Source organism: Euprymna scolopes, chromosome 6 (assembly GCF_053919585.1).
Source record: "Euprymna scolopes isolate OS-2025 chromosome 6, ASM5391958v1, whole genome shotgun sequence".
Classification (NCBI taxonomy): domain Eukaryota; kingdom Metazoa; phylum Mollusca; class Cephalopoda; order Sepiida; family Sepiolidae; genus Euprymna; species Euprymna scolopes.
The window spans coordinates 46,367,922-46,395,528 of NC_136487.1; the positions used below are offsets into that span (position 1 = coordinate 46,367,922).

The window sequence follows — 27,607 nt, forward strand, 5'->3', positions numbered from 1 at the left end:
AATAAAAAAAACCAAAAAAAAACCGGGAGTTGTTGGAAACATATTTATGCGACTTTATGTGGAGACAAAAATTTGGACACAACCCTTTTGTCTCCATAATAAATCAAATCGCGGAAGGCTACCCGGTTTGGGAAGGAGCTTCTTCTTTCTACATCCTCTGAAAACCCTTTGCTCCCCACTTTGCCTCTACAGTCAGTAGAAAATCTTCCAGTCGGAACTAAAGATAAACAGTAATTGTTGTCCCCCCCCCCTACAAACATTACTGAAAAACAAACAAACAAAAAAAAAACGTTGTTACTGTTTAATAACGTTTTGTTAAAAACAAACAAAAAAAAAACATTGAAGTGTTTATTACTGTTGCTTACCCCCCCCCCAAAAAAAAAAGCTATCGGAAAACAAAATGAACCAAAAAAAAAAATATTCAACAAAATAAATTTATTTTACTTTAAAAAAACTTACGGTAAGTGTTTGTGATTTATTTTATCCAAATTTTTTGTATTAATTTTATCCATTTTGTTGTGTGTAATATCTTTTCCTTGTAATGTTGTTGCTATTCACATACTTTTAGCGTTCTTGCACCGTAGAGCTCCGAATTCTCGGCTTTCGTCGGCGTTAACGCTCGGCTAAGATCGTGAAATCGGTGGGTAAAATACTGCAGGAGTACCAAAAAAAAAATTATTCTTGAACCTCTATAAATGTTTTTTGCTTTTAAATCATGTTTTGCTACATTTTTATACAACCTTACCATAAAAAATCATATTTTGCTACATTTTTATACAACCTTACCATAAAAAATCATATTTTGCTACATTTTTATACAACCTTACCATAAAAAATCATATTTTGCTACATTTTTATACAACCTTACCATAAAAAATCATATTTTGCTACATTTTATACAACCTTACCATAAAAAATCATATTTTGCTACATTTTATACAACCTTACCATAAAAAATCATATTTTGCTACATTTTTATACAATCTTACCATAAAAAATCATATTTTGCTACATTTTTATACAACCTTACCATAAAAAATCATATTTTGCTACATTTTTATACAACCTTACCATAAAAAATCATATTTTGCTACATTTTTATACAACCTTACCATAAAAAATCATATTTTGCTACATTTTATACAACCTTACCATAAAAAATCATATTTTGCTACATTTTTATACAACCTTACCATAAAAAAATCATATTTTGCTACATTTTTATACAACCTTACCATAAAAAATCATATTTTGCTACATTTTTATACAATCTTACCATAAAAAATCATATTTTGCTACATTTTATACAACCTTACCATAAAAAATCATATTTTGCTACATTTTATACAACCTTACCATAAAAAATCATATTTTGCTACATTTTATACAATCTCCGGAAGAAACATTTTCATAGCCACGTCATTTTCAACTTTCAAACGTATGAAGAACATGCAGGCACACAGTCGTGGTGTGACCTCCCATGCACACGAAACAAAGGAATTATGTGACATTTCCGCGCGGAAATATAGCAAACAGGCTGGAACTTTCAAGAACATCCCTGTATATAGATTTAACCGCCAAAATTCAAACAGTCCAGGATGCAGTTCTACAAGTAACCATCACCACTGGCTGTGATCATTACATACGCCAGACTCCGTCTATTTAGACATAAAACAGCATCACCGAGAATGCCAGCGAAAAATCAAATTAATCAGTTTTTCTCTTGTTTTCCCCCCAAGACTGGATGTCAGAATAACCCCGGCACTGGGAGGCATTAAAATCCCCCGTCTTGAATTTGCGCGCCATGCACCTTAATTCTCATCATGGCAAATTACCATACTGAATGAGAATTTAATTTTTCCTTTTGAAACAATGTTATTTTGAACTACTGTTTTTTTTGTTTTTTTTTTAATGTGCTAAACACGCGTACGCTTTCGGCCTCATGAATATGGACTGTTCATTTTTCTCTCAGAAAATAATCACGTTTATTTCAAGGCACGTGTGACACTCTGTACACAGAAAAATCAGTAATTTTAAACTCCATAATATTCTCACGAAATCCTCATTTAGCCAGTCCTGAATAATGAACACTTATTACAAGAACACACTTGCATTGAAACAATTAGAACTAATATTCCTAACAACGTAAATAACTGTTGTTTATTTCATATTAATACAATGACTTTGAATTCTTTGTCAGGTGTCATTATTTTCCAGAGTTATTTCTATATTTTTATGTATGTAAGGATGTGATCTGGTGACACCTTGCTATTAATTGGCGATCTTGTTAAATTTACCTTTAACGGCCCCTTGGATACCCTCTTACTTTTGACTTCAAGAGATTTCTACACTTGCAACCTCGATCCTAAAAATTGATAGATTTCGATTATGAATTGGTGAACGCCGACTCGTACCCTTACAAGTTAGTGACTCCACGGTCAGGTCCAACAAATCAGTAACTTAGACTATAAATGCAACACGCAACCTCTGCACACTAAACAGATTGACTGAAGTCCTGTCAGTTCATTTCGTTTGACTCCATCGCAAGGTCAAAGCTGCTTTTTAGTCAACAAAATGGCAACTGTACAGCCATATTATTTATTCATTGAATGTTTTACACACTATAACCATGCATTTGTGTTTGAATCGGTAAAATAAATTAACTTTTTACACAAAATGACTCCTCGTGTAATGTTTAAGACAAGAAACATTTTTAATGCCTTATTTTTCTCGTATCACTCGCAAAACCTATATCGCGACATTACCAATTTTTAGTAAGAAAGATAAGGATTTGTATTACTATACACACAGATTCGATAAAGTTGTCAAAAAACAAATGTATAACAAATGTTATCAAAGGCAAGGTAAGTTACTTTTCTACCTAACTGCATAATTTTTTAGTGTTTTTACTTAATGTAACATGTTTATTCAGCTTGAAAAACAGTGTTTACCGATGTATTTGAAAATTGCAAATGATGCCAGACTCTGTTGAACATAGTAAGTTTGGGAAAAGGAGTTAAAAATTTTTTAAAATACATACAAAATACTGTTAAAAACCCACCGAATATATGTCAACTGTGTTGCGGGGCCGGTCGTCCGGAGACAATCGACCCAACAACTAACAAGGTAGACACGGGCAAAAAGTAAACAGCAAAAAAGGCAAAGAAGAATGACAGACACAGGTTATTTGGTTAAAGACGAGGATTCGCCTTTTATTTGCAAAGGAAGCGAAAAATCGCATGATCTGGATGCTGGTCGCCTGGAAGGTTGCACGTCACTGGGGGCTAAGGTCTGGAGGTCTGGAACAGGTACTTTAGATGCAGCGTGGTTCAGGGTTGCTCGCTGGGTCTGTGGAACGATCGGCTGAACATCAGGGCGATCCGGAATGGATGGTGGATACTGAGGATGAGGTGGTTAGTGTTAGGGAACGGACAACACTGAGAGCGTAGGCTCAGTATTAAGGAACAGATGATACTGAGAACGGAAGATCAGTGTTAAGGAATGGACGACGCTGAGAACGGAGGAGTAAGTGTTAAGGAACGAACGGTCGGTAGGGAGCCAGGTGTGAGCGAGGTTGCAGACCGGAAGAACAAGGTAGCAGACCAGAGGTCTGAGGTGCAAGAGAGATTGCAGGCCAGAGGAGTGCGGCTCAAGCAAAGGTTGTAGGCTGAAGGAGCGAGGTGTAAGCAAAGTTGCAGGCTGGAAGAGCAATGAGCAGGAAACCGCTGAGAACGCTGGATACTGGGAGTCGCCATTTCGGGAGCCTCCTCCCCTCCTGGCTGGGACAGGCGCCCGGAAAAAACTGCCTTTATTTATCATGAAAATTATAATACATTTTTTTAGAGCATACAACAAGTGCCGGGTAGATGCTATATAATAAAAAATGGTACAACTTTATGATTAGGCATGAAGCCCTAAAGGAATGGGGGGGGGTCGTCCACTGGTCTATTCTCTAAAACCTAGTTGCAATCACCACAATACCGCATTCACTCTATGAACTTAAGCTATTTAAAATCTGCCCAGATGAGATAAAAATAATATATTTACAATATTAATATATATATGTAAACGTATATATATATTAGTGATTTTTAAAAAAAAATTTTTTAATTTTTTTTTTATTATGTACAAAAATTGGGTGATGCGTATGATATATGAGGTTGTAATGTGTACGAAATATGAAATGATAAACTTCTGATGTGTATGATATATGGGGGTGAAGGGGGGGGGAATGAAAGCCTTAAAACACCCCAAAATAAAGAAAAATAACAATAATACAAAATAAAGAAACCAAATAAAATGCTAATGATAATGTGTTAGCAGGAATCCTCCCTTCCTAATCTAATTCCGAAATGTTTCCTGTTTTCCGGTTCACCACCGAAAACAAGGGAGTCATTATCTAAGTGGGAGTGGGCAGTTTATGGACAAAACAAATGGGTGGGGTTTGTGGGGATGTTCGGTGACCTCCAAGATGTGTACCGTGAGGATGGACAGGGTCCAAAATAAATTATTGGGTGTGGGCTTCTTGGAGGTATACTAACACCTGAAAAATAGATAATGGAGCCCTGAGATTCATTCATACCAACTAGCTAAGGGACTGATCCACCATGATGGGATTTTTTCTCTTTTTGTTCTGATAGTTGGCGTGTGCCATGCCTAGGCAGGGAACACGTACTTGAGCCTGTTTCGCGTAACGTGCACAAACTAGCGGTGTGTATCCACCTACGACTAAATACCGAGCGGGTAGCCTCCTTCTATCACATTTGATTTTGATCTTAAGTTGGTGTTTAAAATAAGAAATCAGATAGTGATGAGAGATTGGATCCCCCTCTCGCCCTATCTCTATGCGTGATGTCCACACAACTAGTCTAGCTACGCCTAAGATCGCTAGGAACACCATTCGTTCCTCCCTAGGCCACAGCGGATCTGCGTTGTAGACTACGGATGCCAAATCCAGGCACGTCACCTGGTCGGGAACGATGCGAGCCGTGACCTCGCTGACATACGCCCAGTATTCTCGTAGCTTAGAGCACTCGAAAAAAGCGTGTTCGACAGTTTCCTCGTGCTCCTCCTCGCACCGAGGACAATTTGGATTGGTCTCGTCATCGTAACTGTGACGCCTGCCATTAAGGACAAGCGCGTTCATAACCAGTCGCCAGGTCAGGGAAAACTCGGAGTTGTTGAGGTAACCCCGGCCTGGCGCCCAATTCCACAGAGAGCGCACCTCCCCGTCCGACAGCCGCAGCCGCTCCCCTAGTGGGTCCGACGCGGTCCCCTCCACTAATTCCCTGCAAAATGCCCTTCTTGGCTGGGCAAGGTCACTGGACCCCGGCAACACTCTGAGCGCCTCTCGGCATTCGTCGTAGAACTGCGGCTGCTTTCTCGACAACAGGGCCCCACGCAGATTCCTCTACCAGAGTTCTACTCAGGAATGCCAGCCTCTCGGCCTGCTTGTGGCACATCAAAAATTGCATCCCCAAGCCCCCATCAATCGGACGTTTACCTGCACGACTGACGTCGGCCGAGCATACAGAATGGAGATCCATCTGCGGAAGTCAGGCCCAAAACCGCCAGCCTCCAACACAGATCCCAAGAAGCGATGGTCCACCCTGTCGAACGCCTTGGACTGATCCAAATTGATCAGCGCGGCTTCAGTGTCGTCTTCTAAGTTTTCTATGATCGTGTGAATCAAGTGCAGATTGTTTTGAATCGATCTCCCCTTCACAGCGTAATTCTGATCCGGTTCGACCTTGTCGGTGATAACGACCTGCAAACGATTCGCAAGAACTCTGGCCAAAATTTTGACATCCGCATTTAAGAGCGTGATGGGCCTATAGTCATCTAGCCCCCCCGACACACCCGTCCTTCTTCTGAAGAAGCGTGACCACTCTCTTGGTAACCTGACTCGGGATGGATCCCGTGTCGAACCAGTGGTTAAACACGTTCGTCAGAATGGGAACGAATATGTGCGACAGCCTCAAGTACAATTCATAGGGCAGACCATTGAGTCCGGGTGATTTGTCGTATCCAACCTGCTTCAACGCAGCAATGACCTCACACTCTGCAACCCGACCATCACAACTAGCCGCTCGGGCCGCCTCTAGGCGGGGCGAGCCAGCCAAATAGTTGTCAAACTCCTGGACGCGGAGCCTGGACAGCTGTGCGAAGCGATCCTCGAAGTGAACCCGAAACCGCTCGCAAATCTCCCGAGACAACACTAACGAGCGCCCTTCTGGGCTCTGGATTTCTCTGATATAGTTGACAGATTTGCGACTTGACGAAAACGAGCTGTATTCATTTGGCCAGCATGATGTTAGTGATGTCGCTCCCAATGAAACAAACAAACGACTCTAATTAATTCTAGAATGAAATTTATGCAATCATAAGTAGATTGTGAGTTTGTTGATTCCATTTAAATTAATTTCGTCTAAAGTCAGTCGCCTGTTTTATTGGTGTTTTGTTGATATGCTTAAATTCCCACGTGCGTAGCGGCGTTGATGATGGAAAGAGAAAGGGTAGGTGAATGAATTCATTAAACCCGGATATGTTCATTTATTTCACTCGTGTTAGCGGATCGCATCTTTTGTTTAGAGTAAGGAAAACAGCGGGGGCGAAGAAAGAAAGAATGGAAGCGGTGATTTGAAACCTCAACAACTTATGTCATGGTAACATATATTGAGCGAGTTTCTAACTGTATTTTGTATAGTTTTTTATTTTTAACTCCTTTTTCCAAACTTAGTGTTCAACAGTCTGACGCCATTTGTAATTTTCAAATACATCGGTAAACACTGTTTTTCGAGCTGAATAAACTTTGTACATTAGATAAAAGCACTAAAAAATTATCCAGTTAGATAGAAACGTAATTTATCTTGCCTTTGATAACATTTATTTGTTATATATTTGTTATTTGGCAACTTTTTTGCCTCTGTATAGTTGACACGGCCAAAAAATCAAGTTGTCGTTTTTTAAAACGAAATTACATTTATTAAAATCCATTATTTCTGAGTAACTTTTTTTTTTCCAGAAAGATGAAACCCTGAATTTTATCATATAGAAAGCAGAATAGTGCAAAACTTTTTCTACTATTTTTAATTAAATGTTAAATTTTCCCCAAAAGTTAACAATTGGCATTTTTTGTCTTGCACAAAAAACGTATATAAATAGTTTTAAAAAAAGTGTTTTTGAAATAATTAATTTATTTATTTGTTGTCTAATTAAGATTTGGGTGATTTTCTATGAGAATATGCAAAAATATTATAACATAAGTACCTGGATTTCAAATAATTCCACTTATTCATATAGGCAACCAGTTACTTTGCGTCGATTTAGACAATGTTTACGTTTGTACTTGATAAAAAGCAAACTATGGAAGACCAAACAGGCTAAAAAAAACTTATTTTTCAGTGACGAAAATTTCAATATATTATTAACGCTGAGGCTGGCCAGTACCAGATGGGTGACCATTTGTATGAGTTTAGTTTTTAATGTGTATGTGTGTGTGGGGGGGGCACAGGCTCCCCGAAATGGGGGGGAGGGATTTAAAGCAGAATAAAAAAAAATTATTTCAGTTGTTTGGTCCACCGTAATCGAAAGGCGGCAAACGTTTTCAAATTTTTTTGTTTTTGTATCGATTCTTCAAAGCATGCCCTGTTTAATAATGGTCATGCATGCGGCTCGCTAAAAAAAATTGTTAATTTATTTATCAAAAATTTTAAAATGTCTTTTTTCGTATAAATATTAAAAAATTTTTTTTTTTGTTTTGCTTAACTTAAATTAATTATTTTACTTAATATATTCACCGAATTTCACACTTCAAAACTCAAAAGCGGGATAATTAAACACAATCGAAGTTCTGATATTTAGACGTCAAAATAAGGTATGCAAACAAGTTTTTTTTTTTTTTTTTTAATCTCTATAATCCTATCCTTTACAACAACACAATATGTTTTGTTCAGTTTCAGATGATTATTTTAAACATATTTGGAACCCCCTCAAAACAAGTGGGGGGGGTTGTAAGCAAAAAAAAAATATATATATATATATCGTTTATGAAAAATAAGTACACTGTTATACAGTTCATTCTTCTCTTAATAATCGCTGAAAATTTCGTATTGATTGGATAATTACCTGATTTTTGGTAGATTTTTAAAAAGACGGTCCGTCAAAAAGTACTTACCTGCCCCCCCCCCCCCGTTTTGGCGGTGCCTAGTGTATAGTAATACATACCCAAAGATGATGAAATAGGAATTTGTTCTTACTAAAATAATAACAGGGGAAATATTTTCTTTCTGATAAATGCGTACCTAAACTAAATTAAAAAAATAAATAAATAAAAAAATTTTTTAAATGCATTTCGTTTTGTTTCGAGTTCTGGTTCGGTGTTTAAGTTTGATGGACGAGGACGATTTTTTAGCGGTGATTTGGCTAGGGTATTCCAATAGTGACATTTACTCGGAAAAATATCTTTTCAGTATCGTGAAAACAAGTTGCCAACACCAATTTTAAATGCGACGTTTGTTTTCAGTACACCCGAAAACAATTTTTTTAAAGTAGGTTTTGTGTTGGTCTTCAAAGCCACAATTACCACCGTGGTGTAAGGGAATTTAAGGAAATCTCACCGGTCACATGACTAATTACGTGACACGTCGGTAAAGAAATGGACAGTAAGTCAGGTAGCAATGAAGTATAACGTTATAATGAGAATCTTAAGTCATAAATTTTTTTTTTCTTTTTTTGTAATTTTTAAAAAGAATTTCTGTAATCTATGATAATCTGTAAGTGTAATTTATGATAATAGTCGGTTAAAAGGTAGGTGTATCAGAATTTTTGTGGAATTTTTGGCAACTCCAACACAAAACTATGAATAAAATATATAAAACTTGTAATTTCTCTTTTAAAAGTGGGTTGTTTATTTTCTTTATGGAATATGCTTCCAAAATAAACTATTAAAGTTGTATAAAAAATAATAGAAATATTATTTTTTATTTTTTAAAAAAGTGTTTACAAAGTGCCTGCCTGCGTTCATGCAGCCATGTTTTTTACGTAATGAAATCAATTGAATTTTACAAGTTAATTTTTTTTCAATTTTTAAACTTAAAAAATCCATCAATTTTTCTATTGGTTGAATTTTTACGATATTTTCAGGGTCAATGTGAAATTTTATGCTCTTTCCAATAAACCGAATATAATATTTTAGACAAACGTTTTTTTTTAAATTCACACTCCCCATTTTGAAATGTCTGTTAAAAAGTAAATAATTAGTTTACGCACCAAAGTTTTATGTATCACAAATTGAAAATAAAAGATCAATAAATAAAATATTCTAATTTAAAACAAAAAAAAAAGTGCTTTTTGGAAATTTACCTGTAAAGTCTAAAGTGTAAAACCTTTGCCTTTTTTTTTTTTTTAAACCACGATTTTTTTTTTCTTCTTTTTTAAGTGAAAGCTCATGTGATGCTTACATAGTCAATTGAATATCGGATGCTGACGACAATTTTTTCTATTTCATTCAATGTTTTGTTTTTTTAGATATTAAAATAAAAAATTCACTCGACAAAGTAGAAATAAAATATATTATTTAAAAACGCATGTATTTCATTAAGAGAATAAAAAAAATCGGTAGAGTGGGTTTGTTTTTAAATGGCAAAAACTATTAAGTGAATGTGTTCAGTACGATGGCCCAAAAATACTAATTTTGGTTTACAACACACAATAGAAAGAGACATTAATTGTGACGCTTAGCGCCACCGAAGATTCAATGCGAAAAAAAAGCAGATATTTGTTTCCTTTTATTTCAACTGTGAAAAACATCTGGTCGCGAGTTTTTTTGAATACTTGCTTAAAAAAGTATTTTATTTAAAAAGGACATGGAATATAAAATATAAATATGGATAAATTCTTAACAATGAAGAATGGAAGTACTCATTGAATAGTATTTTTTATAGGTAAGTGATTTTTTGGAATTTATATTTTTTATAATGTAAAATTTCGTTGATTTTCTTTAAAATCTTTTTTTAAAGAAAACCGATTTTAAAAACAAATATTGCATAATTTGTTATAAAACCTGATGTTTTTTAAAAATTTGGTCTTTGCTCCTTTAATTGAAAAACAAGGCTGATAGCCATTAGTCGCGTGCTCTCGTTTAATGAATGAATGCGTGAATGTAGGATTGACATAAAATTCTTGAAGATAAACTAAAATGACCGAAAAATGGGCTGAAATGACTTAAATAAATAAAAAGTAAATGACTTAGAATGACTTTAATGAACTTAAGGATGAATTGAATGCTTAAAAAGTAACTGGAATCCTTCAAAAACAACTTGAATGATCTGGAGAATGATTTGAATGGCTTTGATACTGACTGGTTGTAAAGTGGGTGATCATTTTACATTAAATTAATACAGAAAAGTGATCCCCCACTTTATATCACAAAGTTACAAACATAAGTACAGCATGTAAGAACAGATACTACACTTTAAAAAGCTAAGAACAGCATCTATTAACAACAGACCTTTGATCTTAACTAAAAAGGCCAAGCACAAAAGTGTTACGGACAGACCGACGGACCGACTTATAGAGTCACTTGCACGCGACTAAAAATTAGGGTTTGAATTACATTTTTCAAGTAGTTATAAGCTTCGAAAGATAGTAAGTTGAATTATTAAAGTTTTTATCACGCATTTTTAATGGCCGCTTCTGATACACATAGTTAAAAGGTGAAAAACATGTATTTTTAGGGGGTGGGCACTTTTTACAGATCCGTCACATTTTTTATTATAACTTTTTTATTTCGTGTGTACAAATATTTTTTCATCTTTTGGAAATTAACTTTAGGCTCTAATCTTTCAAATACAATTAAAAGTTAATCGGAAACCTACAAAGAATTATAAACCGGCTTTCAAAACTATGTCCCCCCTGTCTTCCCCCCCCCCGCCATTATTGTCCGTACCTATCTGGGTATTAAGACCTTTATTATCCAATAGCCATATTCATAATTATCAAATTGTTTTCATTATGGTCATGTTTTTCCCAACTGAACAAGTACTAATGCGCATGCGTAATACAAAACACATCCTCCTCCCCATGTTAAGAATGGCATATGTCATTGACATTTAAGTAATACATTGGGGGTTTGTATTACTGTACACATAGATTCGAAAAAGTTGTCAAAAAACAATATATAAAAAATAAATGTTATCAAAGGCAAGATAAGTTACTTTTCTACCAAACTGGATATATTTTTTTGTGTTTTTATTCAATGTAACATGTTTATTTAGCTCGAAAAACATGCAGTGTTTACCGATGTATTGGAAAATTCAAAATGGCGCTCAACTCTCTCTTTAACATGGTAAATTTGGGAAAAGGTGTTATAAATAATAAACTAGACAAAATACTATTAAAAAACCACCGAATATATGTCCACTTACGTCATGGTAACATATATTGAGCAAATTTCTAACAGTATTTTGTCTAGTTTATTATTTATAACACCCTTTCCCGAACTTACCGTGTTAAAGAGAGTCGGGCGCCATTTTGAATTTTCCAATACATCTGTAAACACTATGCTTTTCGAGCTTAATAAACATGTTACATTGAATAAAAACACGAAAAATTATTGTTTACATAAAAAACATTTTCACTAAGATTTAAATAATAATAATAATAATAATAATAATAATAATGGGTTCAAATACTGGAAATTTCGTTCAAATTGGCTGATTTCCTAAATTTTGGTAAATTTTTAAGTAAAGGGAGGGGCTAAAATGTTCACACAGTTCAAGGATCGGCCATTCATTTTGCACGTACCTAAACAGATACGGTGATTAATTTGCTCTGTCATTGGTTGGCAAACCATAAAAACTAATTGATTTGGCAGCCATTTTGTGGGATAACAGATTCAATATAACATTTTTGTGATTGTTATTTTTAGCGATTCAATTAAAAAAAATATAAAATAAAAGGAAGCGTAATAGGGCAGCACAGCATCGCATTGAATGTCACTCGTTAAAAAAAAAAATCAAATTCCATACAATTGCCATTCGGTGACGGTGGGCGTGTAAAAAAAAAAAAAACAAACAAAAAAAAAAACACACACACAGTCAACCATGTTGAATCGTTTTCAAGTAGCGTAACAACAGTACAGTCATGGTTATTTTTGTACAGATGTTGACTCAGTAAAATCCATTAAAGATTTCCGACAAACAACAGTTGAAAGGAACCGCAGAAAATTAACTCATGTTCCTGGAACGGAAAACGAACAACAGTTACTGGTTTATTTGTTGCATTTTTTTTTTTTTTTTTTTTTTTTTTTACCGACGAATTTACATTGTTACGTTGTACTTTTTGTACTTTTTTTTATTGAATTTTATTTTATTTTATTTTTATTTTGTTAAATTTTTACTTTCACCTTTAAAATGGAGACTTTTGAAAGGGGTTTGTATTACTGTACACATAGATTCGAAAAAGTTGTCAAAAAACAAATATGTAACAAATAAATGTTATCAAAGGCAAGATAAGTTACTTTTCTACCAAGCTGGATATAATTTTTGTGTTTTTATTCAATGTAACATGTTTCTTCAACTCGAAAAACATAGTGTTTACCGATGTATTGGAAAATTCAAAATGGCGCCTGATTCTATCTTTAACACGGTAAGTTTGGGAAAAGGTGTTATAAATAATAAACCAGACAAAACACTGTTAGAAATTCGCTCAATATATGTTACCGTGACATAAGTTGACATATATTCGGTGTTTTTTTTAATAGTATTTTGGCTAGTTTATTATTTATAACACCTTTTCCCAAACTTACCGTGTTAAAGATAGAATCAGACGCCATTTTGAATTTTCCAATACATCGGTAAACACTATGTTTTTCGAGCTGAATAAACATGTTACATTGAATAAAAACACAAAAAATATATCCAGTTTGGTAGAAAAGTAACTTATCTTGCCTTTGATAACATTTATTTGTTACATATTGTTTTTTTGACAACTTTTTCGAATCTATGTATAATACACACCCCTCGAACTACCGATATTACCATTGAATTAAGCATTGTTTATTTGATATTTTCACACACACAAAAAAAAATTATAATAGCAAAAATATTTCTACTTTATTTAAATTACAGATTTCCCATAATTTTTATATGCAAGATTTTAATAATTTCTTGCTCACAAGAATGTGAAACTTTCGGCGTAACATAATTTTTATATAATATTGGCCAATAATTAAAAAAAAATAATTTAAAAACAGGAACATAGAAAAATAATTAAATTAAAAAATGGTAAAATTTATACAAACATTTACAATAGAAATGTACGGATGGGAGGGAAAACCCCCAGCACGCCTCCTTCTTTTTAATTACATGACGTCATTCTCAGACAGCTTTTCGACTGTCTCAGATTTTGGGCCTCCGTATATTCCGTATTAAAGTATGGTTTGTTGTGGCTTTGTGAACGGCAAAAACACTCGGTTTTGGGTCTAATTCAGCTATTTTTTGTGCAAAAAAGTTATTTTTTTTTTTTAAATTCTATTCAATATCTTAAGATTTTACTTTACTAATTATCTTCGAAATAGACTCAGAAAACTAATATTTATCTTTTAAAGGATTTTTACAATGAATTTATTTAACTTCAAAATTTAGCTGAATTGGTTAGCTCGCCGTGAAAACATTTTTCATAACTTTTTTTTTTTTCACGTCTACATTTTTTTTTTTAATTAAGTTTAGTCCTTAATCTTTCAAATACAATCAAAAAGTATTCGGAAACCTAAAAAAAAATATAAATAAAATGATAAATCGGCTTTCAAAACTAGGCCTCCCTATTCTTATTCATTTATTTTTTCCCATACCATAAAATGCATGAAAACGAATCTGGCATTTAAACTTGTCGCAAATTTACCGTTTGCATGATATTAATCCCTGGATCTTGGGACTATTTTGCACGATTTCACCGTCTTCCTTAAGGCTTTTCTTACATGATGCGTTTGCGTGTAGAAAAGTGACTTGTCACACTGTGGAGGAATCTTTAGTGGACATTTGAAATAAAGTTTTAAAAAACACATTTTTTTTGTGTTTTACGTAGTTTTTGATGCTTTTTTAATTGATCTAAAACATTGTTTTCACGAGCGGTTTATAAAAACATATTTTTTTTTTCTGAGGGGAAGTATTCAATTATAGAACTTGTAAATTTTTAACAGGTGCTTTTCTGCTGTTTAATTAACCATTTTTCCGTAAGTAACGCGCCGACATTAACCGAGCAGTAGAACCGTTTAATATTTCACCCAAATTCTGTTTACATTGATGGTGGGGGGGGGGGAAGGGCGAGGAGTGTTGTGCCCCCCCCATATGAATAAAAATAAACTGAAAAAAATTGATCTTGAGTCACTAATAAAATAACATTTAATATTTAAATAAGTACAAATGTTATATTTTTTATGGGAGTACCCAGCGTGGTATACACATCCTTCCCATGTTAAGAAGGACTTTCGGATACCCCCCCCCTCCAACCTAAAAAGCTGCTCAACATGGGGTGGTTAGAGGTGTTTATTTCCGAAAGCCGTTCTTAAAATGGGAAGGTGGGGGGGGGGTGTTTATATTACGCTAAATACTCTCGTAAAAATAGTACTTCAAAGTCTAAGGAAAAAAATTGGTAAACGGACGTCATCAATATTTTTATAATATTATTGAATAAAAAAACTTATAGCAAGTTAAATATTTTTCAGAGAAATGAAAGAAATTTTGGGTTTGTATTACTGTACACATAGATTCGAAAAAGTTGTCAAAAAACAAATATATAACAAATAAATGTTATCAAAAGCAAGATAAGTTACTTTTCTACCAAACTCAATATATTTTTCGTGTTTTTATTCAATGTAACATGTTTATTCAGCTCGAAAAACATACAGTGTTTACCGATGTATTGGAAAATTCAAGATGGCGTCTGATTCTCTCTTTAACACGGTAAGTTTGGGAAAAGGTGTTATAAATAATAAACTAGCCAAAATACTATTAAAAAACCACCGAATATATGTCAAGTTATGTAACGATAACATATATTGAGCGAATTTCTAACAGTATTTTGTCTAGTTTATTATTTATAACACCTTTTCCCAAACTTACCGTGTTAAAGAGAGAGTCGGGCGCCATTTTGAATTTTCCAATACATCGGTAAACACTGTATGTTTTTCGAGCTTAATAAACATGTTACATTGAATAAAAACACGAAAAATATATCCAGTTTGGTAGAAAAGTAACTTATCTTGCCTTTGATAACATTTATTTGTTATATATTTGTTTTTTGACAACTTTTTCGAATCTATGTGTACAGTAATACAAACCCCTTACGGTTATGTTAATTTTATTTTTATTTCGGACTACTAGTCTCATCTTTATTAGTTGTTGCTTTTTTTTAATCTTTTTATTGGTTCACAACGTAAAGATGAGACTAGTAGTCCGAAATAAAAATAAAATTAACATAAAAATGCTCATCTCAAAATAAAAAAAATTCCAATTAAGGAATAATATATATATATACCCTTACGGTTAATAATTACAATTTCTTTTATTCAATCAATGCCGTTTTTAAATAGTGAATAATTAAAACACATTTAGAAATCGAACGTGAATCCTTTTTTCTAAGGAAGGCTAATGACACAGTAATCTGTTCGTACATCGCTAATAAAAAATCGTAGCGTTACTCGTTTCTTTTGTCAAAACAAATATAATTTCTAAACCAAGTAACTAAAACAATTATAATTTAAAAGTTAATTAAATTACTTTGTGCACGCCATGTTTTAGAATCTGTTAATATTAAATAAAAATGTAATTTTTACTTGATACAAAAATTTTGTATGAAAAATAAAATTAATTTAGTTACGATTTTCAAAAATAAATTTAGTTTTGGGAATTAAAAATTGATATTTCCTAGAATAAAGATGAATTAAAAAAAAAAATAAATAATGATTTAAATATATATATATTTTTTTTTTCGAGCTACAAATTACGATATTGAAAATTAATATTAAAGGAAATTCTGTCAAGTAATGGGTTCCATATCAAACTGGGAGGGGAAGGAGTTTTGTAACTATTTTATACTTTAACCTAACAATGTGATAAAAAATATTGTAAAATTCGAATTTAACTTGAAAATACGATTTCAAAAATAGCATGGTAACATAAATGCATAAGCAACATTTTTATTAACATTTACGATTTATCTAATGAACAATAAAAATAATTTTAGCCTATTTTTATTTTCGCTAATTTTTTTCAATGACTACTGTTCGAATGTTAATATTTTACATTTAGCATACAAATATTTATATTATGATAACACAATTATTGTAAATTATAATAGTATGCAGCCAAATATTTATATTAACTTTTTTATCTTGTTGAGATGAATATTGAAATCAAATTAAAATATAATATTTATGTGTATTTTATGACTGGGCAACGCCGAGCGGCCTGCTAGTTTATATTTAATAATTATATTTGTGTAAATCTTAAAACCTAAAAAAATTATAACAAAGATTAATTATTAATTGCAGTTTGAAAAAGAAAAAGGTTTGTAAAAAAATCATTGTCATTTCTGCTTTTTCATACTTATTGAAAACGTTGTATAGTTAACACAAGTTCTGACGTCACTGATTTTGTGCTCCGTTCTTCAGGAGGTTCCTAATGGACACATCCGAAAACCCCTAGAAAACAAGCTTTTTAGGGTAGGTTTTGTGTTGGTTTACCAGACCATAATTATCTCAACATTTTTCACTGTAATTTTTCTTAACACGTACATATACATTTTTTTTTTTTTTTTTTTTTTAGAGATTAACTTTGGCCTGTCATACCAACATTTACAATTTTTAAATTAACAGGAAAACTTTTTTGGCAGTCTTTCAGTTAAGCCCGGCAAATTCAAAAGTAAGTTCGACAACTCTAGAAGGGTCACATCAGTATTTATACCACCAAATCACGATATTACGAATTATTAAAGTTTTAAAACATAAAATATTTAATTAATATTCAATAATAAAACCATTAAAAAAAATCATTTAAATATTTTTATTTTTATTTTCTTTTATTACGCACAGCAAAGTTTCACGTTCTTTATAAAATATTTTAATATTTTTAAAAATTTAATTTGAAGGTAAAACCGTCAAATCACAATATTACGAATTATTAAAGTTTTATCATGAATTATTAATGTTTTCAAATATTTTCTAAATATTTTTTAAAATATTTTATTTTAAGTTTTACACTTTACACATGAAAAAGTTTTATAGTTTTTTTTTTTTTTAATATTATATTTTGTTCTGTTAAGACAATAATACACTTTCTAAAAATAACACATGATTTGACGGTGTAAATACTGATGTTACCCTTCTAGAGTTGTCAAACTTTCGAGTTTGCTGGGCTTAACTGCAAAACTGCCAACTTTTTTGTATACTTATGTGTGTGCACAGTTTCTAATACAATAAATCGATTTCCCTTATTAACGAGAAGGCACGCACCCCTATTATATAAAGGATTTTTCATTTATCAATCTAAGGGCTATAATTAATGCTGAATGTCAAAGTACCAACTAAAGACTTTTAAAAGTTGTTTTTTAGAGGTATTTGGATCTGTTTTTAAGGTATATCACATTTTAAATTGTTGTTGACAACTAGTTTTCATGATATTAAGACCTGTATTTAATGTATTTTATATTGTTTTCACTTGCCGCCATGTTTGTTTTTGCATGCGCTTTCAATTTTTGTGCACACAAAACAAAGTTTACTCATTAAAAAAAAAAAAAAAAAAAAAAACTATTTGAGGAGAAAAAAATTAATCCGGGCAAAACCTTTTGTAAATGTTAGGTGGCGAAACTTGAAGATAACCATAAATATTTATATAAAATAATCGAAAAAGGGCAAATTTCAAGCCAAATTATAAAAAATGGTCAAACGACTAAGAAAAAACAAGGGGGGCTAAATTTGCGAAATCTGGCCTAAAAACGTTGAGTGGTTCTAAAAATGGGTGATTGATTTACTAGAACATTGCATTAGAAAAAATATTTAAATATTGATTTTTGATAATCTGGTAGATTAGTGCCCATTTAATAATAATCTGCTGAAAACATTGAAAATACAAAAAAAATGGTAAATGTGTAGTTTAGCAGCGTAAATTATTTGACAAACAAAAAAAATTATAAAATTTTTTATATAAAACACATTAGACCTAAAGGCTGAAATAAAACCAGAAAAAATTTCATTTTTATTATTTTTTTCATTTTTTTATTATGTTACATAAGGGATGTCCCCTTTTCATGTAAGTATAAAAATAGAGATTTAGTTAAAATGAAATAGAATAGACGAAATTCGAACCTCGTAATTTAGGTTTAGAAATAGATTACGAGAGAGAATTAGAAAATGGAATGTAAAAACAAACCATTGTTTAGCTTAGAAATAAAATAGTTTTAAGAAAAGGAATGTGGGGTTTGTATTACTGTACACATAGATTCGAAAAAGTTGTCAAAAAACAAATATAGAACAAATAAATGTTATCAAAGGCAAGATAAGTTACTTTTCTACCTAACTGGATATATTTTTTGTGTTTTTATTCAGTGTAACATGTTTATTCAGCTCGAAAAACATGCAGTGTTTACCGATGTATTGGAAAATTCAAAATGGCAGCCGACTCTCTCTCGGAGAGGGTACATTTGGGAAAAGGTATTATAAATAATAAACTAGACAAAATACTGTTAGAAATTCGCTCAATATATGTTACCGTGACATAAGTTGACATATATTCGGTTGTTTTCTAACAGTATTTTGTCTAGTTTATTATTTATAATACCTTTTCCCAAACGTACCCTCTCCGAGAGAGAGTCGGCTGCCATTTTGAATTTTCCAATACATCGGTAAACACTGCATGTTTTTCGAGCTGAATAAACATGTTACACTGAATAAAGACACAAAAAATATATCCAGTTAGGTAGAAAAGTAACTTATCTTGCCTTTGATAACATTTATTTGTTCTATATTTGTTTTTTGACAACTTTTTCGAATCTATGTGTACAGTAATACAAACCCGGAATGTGCATTTGTCAATTCTGTTATGAAATTGAAGTGAAGAATGCAACTATAGGATAATTTAATGAACATGTTTTTAACATATTGGAAATATAGGTTACTGGAAATATAGGTTAAAATTCCTTTTGTAAACAAAGGAAAAAGTTTTGGACACGCATTTTCAGAACATGTGAAAGAAGACACATGTTTTAACATGTGTATGACGTCATGGAAAATGGGAAGTTCTCGATATAGTTAGAAACTTTAGAGTTAAGCAGAGAGAGTCTGAGGATGACAGACGACAGTCTGGAGTCGAGAGATGGACAGTCGAACGTCTGGAAGTGAGACAGTCACCTTTGAAACATAGAATGTAAAACTTTGAATTCCTGACTAAGAAAACCACGACCGGTCGAAGAAGAAATAAACGCGTCATGTGTTTTTATAAACGTCGTCTTTGTGTTGTAATTCTACCAAAAGGTAAAGTGAAATTGTCATTATATGTCTTATATATCCTGTATTTTAAAATGTCTTCACATACACAATTTCTCTACATCTCATATCTACAATATGAACACTAAGACTGTCTCCACACTGTCTCCTCACTCTAAGAGCTTCTTTCTAACACTTCTAAGTATGAACATTTTATATATATGAATCTCTTTATAACACAAACACAGAACGTTCGACTGTCCATCTCTCGACTCCAGACTGTCGTCTGTCATCCTCAGACTCTCTCTGCTTAACTCTAAAGTTTCTAACTATATCGAGAACTTCCCATTTTCTCTTAATAAGACTCTCTAAGACTCACTTTTAATAAGACTTCCTAACAACAAACAATATAACAACGAACAATAACAATAACAACAACAATAATAATAATAATTATATATAACAATTAGACTGTACGACATTCGAGGCTGCAGTATTGCTTTTGAAATTTGACCTTTCTAAAGTTTGACAGATTGGCCTTTTTAAGGCCAAATTCGGCCTTTTTTATGCTCTTTTATTACAAAAAATGGCGGCCAAAAACATAGTTCATGAAAGAGCGTAAAAAAAAAGCAATCTGTCACACTTTAGAAAGGCCAAATTTTAAAAGCAATATGGCGGCCTCGAATATCGTACATTTAGTCTAATTTAATAAAAATGATGAAAAAATAATAAAGATGAGTTTTTTTTTTCCCTGGTTTTATTTCTGTCTTTGGGTCTGTATTTTATATAAAAATAATAACTTTTATAATTTTTTTGTCTGTCAAATAATTTACGCCACTAAACTACACTTTTTACCCCCCAAAAATATAGGGTAGGGTGGTATCACTCTTAGACATGAACCTAATCATATTTTTAGAACTGTTAAATATTCAATCATTGCTGTGACAATTGGTTTGTAAATAAATATATTTAAAAAAAATATCTAAAACATTTATTTGAAAAAAAAAAAAAAATACATGCGATACATTCATAAAAGTATATAAACATTTATATAAAAAATAGTTCAAATATAATAAATAAGAATATCTGTAAAGTTAATACTAAAAAGAAACAAACGATAACTCGATTTTTTTTATCAGGGGACGCGAAATTGGCTGTAATCGTCTACTTCCGGTACTTACTGATTATTACAATGATTGAATATACCATATTGTCAATGAAATGTATACTTAAATATAATGACATTAATTTGTCTTTGTTAATTAGTAGAGACTAGCCTGGGTGTCCGGGTGTTTGGAGGTGTGCGTTAAGCAAAAAAAAAAAAAAAAAAAAAAAAAATGGTAGTAGGCAGACAGACTCGAACTCGTACTGCGAAAGAGGAAAAGAACGTTAAACAAAAAAGTGACATCTTTGCTATTGCGTTCATCGCAAAACTAGAAGTAACGAACGTCAAAATTACGGCTAGTCAATCAAAAAGAGTGGATGATGTTTGAAAATATCTGCGAGAAAAGCGACCCTTCCTTGTAGAAAACTGCCCCGTTGAGGGTAAAAGAATTAACGTTTTTGGCCAATTTTTCGATATTTGTCATCCGAAAGTTCAAGGTTTAAAACGATACTGGTTTCGTCACGTTCTGACGCGTATGTCAAAAGTTTTAGGCAGAGATACAAACATACATACATACATACATACATTTAAACAGACAGGTGAGACTTATATTATAGATTAATTTTCTTTTTAATCTGATATCCGATTATTCAAGCAAACACTTTAGTATTAAGTATGAAGTACTTAAGTAAAAATACATCCTGATAAAATGTAATCTTATTATATCAGAAATCTAAAAAAAAAAATAATAAAAATGTTGAATCATTTTTTTTTATTTTTTGGTTAGCAAAATAGATTTCAACACTATTCTCAAACAACTTACTGATACTTAAAACCATAATAGATAGATTAGATGAAAGACATTAATTTATTGCTAGTTATCTCGTTTGCAAGACATGTCTATTGTTTAATTGATGAAAACTGTCGTCCATGTCGAAGTTGTAGATTCAGAGTAAGAAATTCCATTTTTTGGGGGTTGTATCCACAGTGGTACGAAAAAGTTGTCAAAAAAAAACAAAACAAAAAACAAATATATATAAAAAAAAAATATTATCAAAAGCAAGATAGGTAAAAGAGTAACTTATCTGGAAAAGTTTTTAGTGGTTTTACTCTCTTTAAAACGTTTAATCGGTTCGAAAATCATAGTGTTTATCGATAGGTGTGAATAAGAAAAATGGTGACGACGAGCAGACCCCCCTAAATATGTGAAGTTTGGAAAATGAGTTAAAACTAAAAAAATTATACAAAATATTGTTAGAAACTCACTTAATATATGTCACCGTAACATATATATTGGGTGAGTTTCTAACAATGTATATTGTTGTTTTCAGTTAAACTTGCAATAATAATCTCCATCACAAAAATAGTGATATAACAGTAACACATATCTGTATTTGAAGAATTTCTCTAGATCAACTCTGGGTGAGAAATTAACTCATTTCCATTTAACTATACATGGCAAATTGATTACTTGCCTTGTGTGTACGCATGCGCCTAATAATCTAATTAATAAAACTAATTCTGTCTGTCTCTGTCTCTGTCTCTACATTTTCAAACTTTGTCTTCCAAAACTAAAAGTCGCAGAGCGGCACTAGGGGCCTCAAATGATTGGGTTTTTTTTTTTTATGGACTGTTCTTTTATGGGTCTTTAGCCAGTTAAAATAGGGTCAAAAAGGCGTCATAATTGAAAAACAAAAAACGTTATACATTTTATACAATTCATCTTAGTTTATTTTAAATTTTTAATCAGTTCATATGCGTGTCACGTTGGTACAGTGGTAACGTCACCAGCTGTGAATGCTACAGTTTTGCTTTCAGTTTTGATTCTAGCTGATGGCACCCAAATACTTTTTTTTTTTTTTTTAATTTTGAAATCACGACTATAATGATATGTACAAAATCTGGACAAATTAAAATATATTAATTTTTTTTATTAGGGATGCAAAATTGGCTGTAACGGTCTACTTCCGGTACTTACCGATGATTACAAGGACGAAGATGCCATATTACCGATGATGAAATTTATACTTAAATATGATGACATTAATTTTTTTGATTAGTAGAGATAAACTTTAAAGTTTTTTTTTCAATCCAAATACAAAATCTCCAAGATTAATAAATTATTTTATTTTACTTGCATAGTTTGTTTCAAAATTTTTTTTTTGATTTATAATTCATGTGCTATTAAAAAAAAAAAAAAAAAATTAAGTAAATTCATGAAAACAAATTTTTTTGCAAGAACTAAAAACTAAACAATATTTTCAAATCACTCGTAACTTAAAACCAGTAGCAGCAGCTGTGTGGCCTCCTTTTACTTTTAGGCTAAAGGCAAGTTTAAGTGGAATTATCCAATCCGGTAATTTGGGACGTGATATCCGCATCTAAATGTCATCAAACCCGGATGAAAGAAATAATCTTTTGTTTTTCAAACCAAGAATCTTATCTAAAAAAAACATCGAGGTCAAATGAAATCCACTCTTAGCCTATACGTCCTTATGTTGAATGTGCATAGGACTGCAACCCAATAGACTCCAAATCCCAAACCGTTCCATCCGTGCAAGGCGTAACGTCACCGACATCATAGAGACTCTTCTGAAAAAAAGATTTTGTTTGTTTGGAAACTTGCTTTGATGAGAGAATTTCTTTGTAGGTTGATGGCTCCAGTTGGAATAAACACAAAAGCAAACTGCATTTTTTGTATTTGTCGCTGAAACTGATAATGACTGAAGTATGCTACGGTCTCTGTGGCCGATTGGTTTAGATGTCCAGCCTTGACACGGGATATGCGGTGAACCCAGTTAGAACTGTGTGAATGCCGTTCCAAGTAGGCGGCCAAACTAGTGGTTCCACATAATGCTAAAGATTTCTAATTGCTAGTTTAGCGATTTGAAGTTTACATTTTTAACAATAAACTAGACCTCCCTCTCCCTGTTCGTATGGTAGATGATCAATCTAGATAAAATATAAACGATCTCTTCTCCACCTTTTTCTCTTTTTCTTTCACTTTTTCTCTTTTTCTTTCACTTTTTCTCTTTTTCTTTCACTTTTTCTCTCACTTTTTCTCTTTCTTTCTTTTCTCTTTCTTTCTTTTCTCTTTCTTTCTTTTCTCTTTCTTTCTTTTCTCTTTTTTTCTTTCTCTTTTTCTTTCTCTTTTTCTTTCTCTTTTTCTTTCTCTTTTTCTTTCTCTCTTTTTCTTTCTCTCTTTTTCTTTCTCTCTTTTTATTTCTCTCTTTTTATTTCTCTCTTTTTATTTCTCTCTTTTTCTTTCTCTTTTTCTTTCTCTCTTTTTCTTTCTCTCTTTTTCTTTCTCTCTTTTTCTTTCTCTCTTTTTCTTTCCCTCTCTTTTTCTTTCCCTCTCTTTTTCTTTCTTTTTCTTTCCCTCTCTTTTTCTTTCTTTTTCTTTCCCTCTCTTTTTCTCTCTTTTTCTTTCCCTCTCTCTTTTTCTTTCCCTCTCTCTTTTTTTCTTTCCCTCTCTCTTTTTCTCTTTCCCTCTCTCTTTTTCTCTTTCCCTCTCTCTTTTTCTCGTTCCCTCTCTCTTTTTCTCGTTCCCTCTCTCTTTTTCTCGTTCCCTCTCTCTTTTTCTCGTTCCCTCTCTCTTTTTCTCGTTCCCTCTCTTTTTCTCTTTCCCTCTCTTTTTCTCTTTCTCTCTCTTTTTCTCTCTCTCTCTCTTTTTTTTCTCTCTCTCTTTCTCTCTCTCTCTCTCTCTCTCTTTCTCTCTCTCTCTTTTTCTTTCTCTCTCTCTCTTTTTCTTTCTCTCTCTCTCTTTTTCTTTCTCTCTCTCTCTTTTTCTTTCTCTCTCTCTCTTTTTCTTTCTCTCTCTCTCTCTCTCTTTTTCTTTCTCTCTCTCTCTCTTTTCTCTCTCTCTCTCTCTCTCTCTCTCTCTCTCTCTCTCTCTCTCTCTCTCTCTTGCATGGGGACACAAAAGATCCTGTATTTGTGTATTAACATTTGTTTAGTTGTATAAAAAAAGTACACTCCTTTGTCTCTTATGTTAATAGATTATCTGCTTCGTCTTCTTCTCGATAGATTGAGGGTCTGAAAGCATTTCTCATATTGACTAATCATTGTGCAGCGAATTTTAGTTGGAAAATCCCTATTCTATTCTCTTTACAAGAAATCATTTTACTAAACAGATGTGAAGAGTTGTCCTTTTGACATAAACAAAGAGCCACTTAGATAAGTGGACTTTTAAAGCTGGCATGAGATCTATTCTAGGGTGGAACGATAAAATGTTCGCCCTAGAAAAACAACAGGATTCCATTTCTTTTTGATGGAAACCGTTTTTTTTTCTTTTTGTTGTTGTTGCAGACCGTCTACTAGTAGTTGGCCACTGGTGCACAAATCCCAAGAACGATAGGAGCCTTCTATCATATCTGAAAGTGACACAATAGAGATGGGAGAGATGTGTTGCTGTAAAATTCCTACTCTTTACCGATCCAAGTTATGACAACATGACCATTGCCAGCACCCTCAAAATACATCCGTAGATTGCCAGGAATAACAAGAACAGATCCAGAGTGATAAAAATAAAGTTTCCGGCCTTTAGTATGGTTTCAAGTGAGGGCCACATAATGCCACTTAACATCTTCAAATTCTGTTTGAAAGTCAAACCCCAAAGTGTGCCTGGGTGTCTGAAGAGTGTGGTGCTGGCAGACCCTGGGTGTGGCAACAGGACTCAGTGCTAGCTCAGAAGTCAAAAGAGACACAAGCTTGGCTTCGGAGTGCTATGACTTCATACCTTCTCTCACTGTCTCTCCTCCCTGACCTGAATCCGCTGGACTACTTTGTTTGATCTTACATTGAGAACATTACCAACATGACTTCCCACCACACCAAAGATAGCCTGATCACCGCCATCTGCCAAGTAATCACTGAGCTTCTGGTGCTTGTGGAAAAGGCATGCTCCCAGTTCTGGACCTGTATAGAGGTAGTGATTGAAGGTGGTCAGCTCTACTATATAATCAAGTTCTCTGTATTGATTTTTTTTTTTTCAATAAAAGTTTTAAAATAAATTTTTCTTTAGGGCGACAACTTCATCATTCCACCCTGTATTAGTCTATATATAAGCAAAAGTAGAATGAACACATTCATCAGTGTCTTACTTATCTATCGACAAAGGTGTGTGGGTGAGATCTGTTTGTGTCTCAACATGGTTGAACTTGTTCCCAGGAAAGGCTTGCAGTTATGGCTTGGTAGTGGTCACCCAACATAACTGGGTGTACATGCTATTTTCACTGGATTGAGGAAAAAAGATCTCATTAAAAAATTTGTGGATACAGCAAAGAAGACAAGAGTTTTTAAGTTCGGAACATTTAAGGAATAAAACAAGAAATCGGTTAAAAAAATGCAATGTAGATTTCAAAAATATATTTCAGCCATATAGAAAAGTGGACTTTGGGTTTACTTTTGGCAGCCTTGTAACTTTCACTTCCCTTATTTTTTCTTTTAGTCCTCACATTCCAGGAGCGATGTCTCTGATAAAAATGAAAGAATTGCTGTTTTCCATGATGACATTTATCGCTGGCTAGTTTTTGACCTTAAAGTGTTTTTTTTTACCTTTGAGTTTCTTACATTAAGTGGCTTAATGCAATTTTCATAAATGTGTGTGTGTGTGTATATATATATATATATATATATATATATATATATATATAAGAAAAAGAGAGAGATAAAAAAGAAACAAACCAAGTTATGTATGCAACGTTTCGCCTTTATTGTAAGACTTAATAAATTACTTCAATAAAGACGAAATTTTGATGAACACATAACTTGGTTTGTTCCTTTGTTATCTCTCTATCTCGTTGGAATACTATTTCCATTATTCTCATCATGTATGTATGTATCAAAGGTTTTTATCTCTCAGTCATGCTTAAGTGTGAAATAGCAATTTTTTCATGTTATTTGGACTACTGTTCACATTGAGTGTTATTTTCACATGTGTAACCTCTGACCTTCTTTAAGTGTATCTTGTCGAACTCTGGAATCTGCACGGAATTTTGCATGGAGCCTTTTATTTAATCCCTGGGAGTAACATGCTCTTGTTCCATCAGCCATGACTGGATAGAAGTCTTGAGTAATTTACAATTTTATTTTGAGTATTGCCTGCACTGAGAATTTAACATTCAACCTATATATATATATCATTTATTTATTGATATGTGTGGGTGTAATTTTTATTTTTTAAAGGATAAGTATAGACATTTTTTTTGGGGGGGGGGAGCTCATAAAATAAGACAAATATATTTAAATAACATTAATTAATATAATAAAACAAACATAATAGCAATTTGTTTATCCTAAATCTTATTTTAGGTGTGTCTAAGCATCTCTATAAAAGGCTGTCCATCAGTCAGTCAACCATACTTATGTTTCCGAATATAATTTTTGTTGGTCTGTCATAGTTTAGTTTAAATTATCATTTATTATTTTCATTTTTTTCTGAAGGAAATCGCTCCAGACAAAGCATGAAGCTACCTGATGTAAGGAGCTAATATATATATATATATATATATATATATATATATATATATATATATTTTTTTTTTTTCTTTCTATAAACCTTATTAACTTGATAATGATAAAGTTCCTATGTAACTTTACACTTTGTCTGAAATTATATATATATATATATATATATATATATATATATGTGTGTGTGTGTGTGTGTATGCCACTGCCCATAATCCCACCAAACCATACCCACTCATTTATTCAACTTCCCCTCCCTTCACTGTCCTAATTACTATTTTTACAAAGATAGGTTGTCATGACAACTTGATCATTTTCCCTTGCTCCACAGCGTTGAACCATGGCCACTGAGAGTAAGAAGAAGGCCTGTTAACTGAAAAATGTCTGCAGGCAATGTAGGTAAGATTTGTCAGACTGTCAGTACTATATGAGGGCCATTTGAAAAAGAGCAATAAAACATTTTTAAAAAGAAAAAGGAACACAGTTTGATTAATACTGAAACTGAACTTTATTCAATATAAAATATAAATATCTATGTGAAATTAGGTAATTTT

The 27,607-nt window shown here is 32.5% G+C and overlaps 1 protein-coding gene across 1 annotated transcript in view; it reads left to right on the forward strand.

The window, feature by feature from the left end:
• The first annotated feature begins 12,134 nt into the window (after positions 1-12,134).
• The window catches only part of LOC145277638 (uncharacterized), a 92,568-nt gene continuing 77,095 nt past the window's right edge, over positions 12,135-27,607 (forward strand). Inside the window, exon 1 of the mRNA XM_080129217.1 lies at positions 12,135-12,269. The gene's annotated coding sequence lies outside the window, so the exon portion shown is untranslated. The remainder of the gene's footprint in view (positions 12,270-27,607) is intronic.